A 6,452-nucleotide genomic window follows, 5' to 3' on the forward strand; every position below is an offset into this window, starting at 1 on the left:
CAGCCTGTGGCCCAGGGCAAGGCACCCATCCAATAAAAAGAAAGAAAGAAAGAGCTTGTATTTTCTTTTAATTCATTTATGGGATGTGGGCATCACTGGTGAGGCTGGCATTTATTGCCCATCCCTAATTGCCCTTGAGAAGGTGGTGGTGAGCCGCCGCCTTGAACTGCTGCAGTCCGTGTGGTGAAGGTTCTCCCACAATGCTGTTAGGAAGGGAGTTCCAGGATTTTGACCCAGCGACGATGAAGGAACGGCGATATATTTCCAAGTCGGGATGGTGTGTGACTTGGAGGGGAACGTGCAGGTGGTGTTGTTCCTATGTGCCTGCTGCTCTTGTCCTTCTAGGTGGTAGAGGTCGCGGGTCGGTGGTGAAGGGGGTGAATGTTTAGGGTGGTGGATGGGGTGCCAATCAAGTGGGCTGCTTTATCCTGGATGGTGTCGAGCTTCTTGAGTGTTGTTGGAGCTGCACTCATCCAGGCAAGTGGAGAGTATTCCATCACACTCCTGACTTGTGCCTTGTAGATGACGGAAAGGCTTTGGGGAGTCAGGAGGTGAGTCACTCGCCGCAGAATACCCAGCCTCTGACCTGCTCTCGTAGCCACAGTATTTATATGGCTGGTCCAGTTATGTTTCTGATTAATGGTGACCCCAGGATGTGATTATTAACAGGAGGATGCTAGCTGGGACTGAGGGATGGAGAAGGTCAGGTACGGGCTGTGGTAGGATTTATAGTCAAGGATGAGAATTTTTAAATGAATATGCCAAGGACACTTATTCAGGATGGTACAGGGTGAGATGGAGGCAGCAGAATTCTGGATGATTTGGAGTTTGTGCTGCATGGAGTGCAAAAGGCCGATGGAGAGAACATTAGAGAAGTCGCTATAACTGTACCTGCGGCTACTACAGTACACTTGATGCTGAATTCTGAGCGGACATTGAGCCTCCAAGAGGAACATTAAAGAACAAACTTGCATTTATATAGCTCCTTTTACATACTCAGGACGTCCCAAAGCACTTTACAGCCAATGAAGTACTTTTGACGTGTAGTCCCTGTTGTAATGTAGGAAACGCAGCAGCCAATTTGCACACAGCAAGGTCCCACAAGCCAGATAATCTGTTTTAGTGTTGTTGATTGAAAGATAAATCGGCCAGGACATCAGGGAGAACTCCCCTGCTCTTCTTCAAATAGTGCCGTGGGATCTTTTATGTCACCCAAAAGACGGCACCTCTGACAGTGCAGCACTCCCTCAGTACTGCACTGGGAGTGTCAGCCTGGATTTTGTGCTCAAATCTCTGGGCTGGGACTTGAACTCATGACCTTATGACCCGAGAGGGGAGAGTACTCCTCACTGAGCCATTGCTGTCATTAATCCGATTTGAATTGTTTGTTTTGTAATTACTTTCAACAGAAAGATCTAATACATAAAATATATTAAAAAATACAATTGGGTGGACTTTGTTTTGGGACAACGGGTGTTCACAGCAGTCAACTTGTTTTCAAACTTTTTATTTATGGGTTTGTTGGTTTAGAGCCCAAGGTTCTCCTGGAGCAAATGTAAATGATCAGATTCATTCTTTGGCCCAATTTTCCTGTGTCTGCATTGTCAAACGTCACTGCAGCCGGTTTGTGCTCCATGGCTGTCCTCTAGAACATTCTGCTGAGCCTTGACCCCTAAACCAAAGCTTATCATTTTTAAACTTGCTACAGATCAGGAGCTTGACAGTGTAAATCCATCCTACCCTGAATACACTGCAGAAAGATATGGGGCAGGTTTTGACCTTCTCCGCCTGGGTTGTAATCTAATGGAGCGAATCGCATGCTCGTTCTTGAAGCCCCCCATTTTCATCCCAGTGATTTCAATGAGATGAAAATCAAGCAGGTTCTATAATGGGGGCGAGGGGCAGGGATCGGCCAGATTACAGCCCAGGCAGTGAAGATGAAAATCTACCCCAAACAATGAGATCTGGGGATCCAAACGATCATTTCCCACTATAATTATACTCAATAATCCACATACTGCATTCCAAATCTGAAAGGAATTAACCTAATGCCAATCATCCGATTCCTATTGTTCTTAGATGGTTAACCCTAATAAGGGTCAAGGATGTCTCGGAGCGGCTGCAGGACATTCTGGAGGGGGAGGGTGAACAGCCAGTTGTCGTGGTGCATATAGGCACCAACGATATAGGTAAAAAACAGGATGAGGTCCTACAAGCTGAATTTAGGGAGTTAGGAGTTAAACTAAAGAGTAGGACCTCAAAGGTAGTAATCTCAGGATTGCTACCAGTGCCACGGGCTAGTCAGAGTAGGAATGACAGGATAGCTAAGATGAATACGTGGCTTGAGAGATGGTGCAAGAGGGAGGGATTCAAATTCCTGGGCCATTGGAACCGGTTCTGGGGGAGGTGGGACCAGTACAAATTGGACGGTCTGCATCTGGGCAGGACTGGAACCAATGTCCTAGGGGGAGTGTTTGCTAGTGCTGTTGGGGAGGGTTTAAACTAATGTGGCAGGGGGATGGGAACCGATGCAGGAAGTCAGTGGGAAATAAAGTGGTGACAGAAACAAAAGGCAGTAAGGGAGAGTGTACAGAACATGACCGGACAGATGGTCTGAGAAAGCAGGGCAAAGACCAAGGGAAGACTAGATTAAACTGCATTTATTTCAATGCAAGAAGTCTGATGGGCAAGGCAGATGAACTCAGGGCATGGATGGGTACATGGGACTGGGATGTTATAGCTATTACTGAAACATGGCTAAGGGAGGGGCAGGACTGGCAGCTCAATGTTCCAGGGTACAGATGCTATAGGAAAGATAGAGCAGGAGGTAAGAGAGGAGGGGGAGTTGCGTTCTTGATTAGGGAGAACATCACGGCAGTAGTGAGAGGGGATATATCCGAGGGTTCGCCCACTGAGTCCATATGGGTAGAACTGAAAAATAAGAAGGGAGAGATCACTTTGATAGGATTGTACTACAGACCCCCAAATAGTCAACGGGAAATTGAGGAGCAAATATGTAAGGAGATTACAGACAGCTGCAAGAAAAATAGGGTGGTAATAGTAGGGGACTTTAACTTTCCCAACATTGACTGGGACAGCCATAGCATTAGGGGCTTGGATGGAGAGAAATTTGTTGAGTGTATTCAGGAGGAATTTCTCATTCAGTATGTGGATGGCCCGACTAGAGAGGGGGCAAAACTTGACCTCCTCTTGGGAAATAAGGAAGGGCAGGTGACAGAAGTGTTAGTGAGGGATCACTTTGGGACCAGTGATCATAATTCCATTAGTTTTAAGATAGCTATGGAGAAGGATAGGTCTGGCCCAAAAGTTAAAATTCTAAATTGGGGAAAGGCCAATTTTGATGGTATTAGACAGGAACTTTCAGAAGTTGATTGGGAGAGTCTGTTGGCAGGCAAAGGGACGTCTGGTAAGTGGGAGGCTTTCAAAAGTGTGTTAACCAGGGTTCAGTGTAAGCACATTCCTTATAAAGTGAAGGGCAAGGCTGGTAGAAGTAGGGAACCTTGGATGACTCGGGAGATTGAGGCACTAGTCAAAAATAAGAAGGAGGCATATGACATGCATAGGCAGCTGGGATCAAGTGGATCCCTTGAAGAGTATAGAGATTGCCGGAGTAGAGTTAAGAGAGAAATCAGGAGGGCAAAAAGGGGATATGAGATTGCTTTGGCAGATCAGGCAAAGGTGAATCCAAAGAGCTTCTACAAATACATAAAGGGCAAAAGGGTAACTAGGGAGAGAGTAGGGCCTCTTAAGGATCAACAAGGTCATCTATGTGCGGAACCACAAGAGATGGGTGAGATCCTGAATGAATATTTCACATCGGTATTTACGGTTGAGAAAGGCATGGATGTTAGGGAACTTGGGGAAATAAATAGTGATGTCTTGAGGAGTGTACATATTACAGAGAGGGAGGTGCTGGAAGTCTTAACGCGCATCAAGGTAGATAAATCTCCGGGACCTGATGAAATGTATCCCAGGACGTTATGGGAGGTTAGGGAGGAAATTGCGGGTCCCCTAGCAGAGATATTTGAATCATCCACCGCTACAGGTGAGGTGCCTGAAGATTGGAGGGTAGCAAATGTTGTGCCTTTGTTTAAGAAGGGCGGCAGGGAAAAGCCTGGGAACTACAGACCAGTGAGCCTGACATCTGTAGTGGGTAAGTTGTTAGAGGGTATTCTGAGGGACAGAATCTACAGGCATTTGGAGAGGCAGGGACTAATTAGGAACAGTCAGCATGGTTTTGTGAGAGGAAAATCATGTCTCACGAATTTGATTGAGTTTTTTGAAGGGGTAACCAAGAAGATAGATGAGGGCTGTGCAGTAGACGTGGTCTACATGGACTTCAGCAAAGCATTTGACAAGGTACCGCATGGTAGGTTGTTACATAAGGTTAAATCTCATGGGATCCAAGGTGAGGTAGCCAATTGGATACAAAATTGGCTTGACGACAGAAGACAGAGGGTGGTTGTCGAGGGTTGTTTTTCAAACTGGATGCCTGTGTCCAGCGGTGTGCCTCAGGGATCGGTGCTGGGTCCGCTGTTATTTGTTATTTATATTAATGATTTGGATGAGAATTTAGGAGGCATGGTTAGTAAGTTTGCAGATGACACCAAGATTGGTGGCATTGTGGACAGTGAAGAAGGTTATCTAGGATTGCAACGGGATCTTGATAAATTGGGCCAGTGGGCCGATGAATGGCAGATGGAGTTTAATTTAGATAAATGTGAGGTGATGCATTTTGGTAGATCGAATCGGGCCAGGACCTACTCCGTTAATGGTAGGGCGTTGGGGAGAGTTATAGAACAAAGAGATCTAGGAGTACAGATTCATAGCTCCTTGAAAGTGAAGTCACAGGTGGATAGGGTGGTGAAGAAGGCATTCGGCATGCTTGGTTTCATTGGTCAGAACATTGAATGCAGGAGTTGGGATGTCTTGTTGAAGTTGTACAGGGCATTGGTGAGGCCACACTTGGAGTACTGTGTACAGTTCTGGTCACCCTATTATAGAAAGGATATTATTAAACTAGAAAGAGTGCAGAAAAGATTTACTAGGATGCTACCGGGACTTGATGGTTTGACTTACAGGGAGAGGTTAGACAGACTGGGACTTTATTCCCTGGAGAGTAGGAGGTTAAGGGGTGATCTTATAGAAGTCTATAAAATAATGAGGGGCATTGATAAGGTCGATAGTCAAAATCTTTTCCCAAAGGTAGGGGAGTCTATAACGAGGGGGCACAGATTTAAGGTGAGAGGGGAGAGATACAAAAGGATCCAGAGGGGCAATTTTTTCACTCAAAGGGTGGTGAGTGTCTGGAACGAGCTGCCAGAGGCAGTAGTAGAGGCGGGTACAATTTTGTCTTTTAAAAAGCATTTGGACAGTTACATGGGGAAGATGGGTATCGAGGGATATGGGCCAAGTGCAGGCAATTGGGACTAGCTTAGTGGTATAAACTGGGCGACATGGACATGTTGGGCCGAAGGGCCTGTTTCCATGTTGTAACTTCTATGATTCTATGATTCTATGATTCTATTCTACATTTCATGCTTCATTAAAGCTCTGAGCCCAACCTGTCCTTTCTCAATCTCTCCATCCAATGTTCTCCTCAATCTCTCCATCCAGTGTTCTCCTCAATCTCTCCATCCAGTGTTCTCCTCAATCTCTCCATCCAGTGTTCCCCTCAATCTCTCCATCCAGTGTGTTCCTCAATCTCTCCATCCAGTGTGTTCCTCAATCTCTCCATCCAATGTTCTCCTCAATCTCTCCATCCAGTGTGTTCCTCAATCTCTCCATCCAGTGTTCTCCTCAATCTCTCCATCCAATGTGTTCCTCAATCTCTCCATCCAAAGTGTCCCTCAGTCTCTCCATCCAATGTTCTCCTCAATCTCTCCATCCAATGTGTTCCTCAATCTCTCCATCCAAAGTGTCCCTCAGTCTCTCCATCCAATCTACTCCTCAGCCTATCCTCTCCAACACTCTTACTCCTTCACCATGGGATTTCCAACTCCTTCCCTGTTTATTTATAATCCTCCATAACGGGCTGTTCAGCCTCTATTTTCTAATGCATTGCTCAGCCTTTACTCCCTGGTACATTCTTTACTCTCCTCCATGATGGGTTGCTCAGCTTCTCCTCCCAGATGCAATGCATAATCTCTCTTTGTCGACTCTCTGCTCAGCCTCCCTTCCCAGCGAGCTGCTCGACACCCCAAATAGTTTGGAGAAACCAGGGGACTGATTACAGCTCAGCTACGAACCACAAACTGGCAACACCAATGTTGTTCCATACAGAATGTAATGAAAAATTTGCATTTATATAGCACCTTTCACCACTTCAGGTCATCCCAAAGCCAATGGAGTCCCTTTGCAGTGTAGTCACTGTTGAAACATAGGACACACAGCAGCCAATTGAGCACAGCAAGATCCCACAAACAGCAATG

This window comes from Heptranchias perlo, unplaced genomic scaffold, assembly GCF_035084215.1.
Source record: "Heptranchias perlo isolate sHepPer1 unplaced genomic scaffold, sHepPer1.hap1 HAP1_SCAFFOLD_1594, whole genome shotgun sequence".
Classification (NCBI taxonomy): Eukaryota; Metazoa; Chordata; class Chondrichthyes; order Hexanchiformes; family Hexanchidae; genus Heptranchias; species Heptranchias perlo.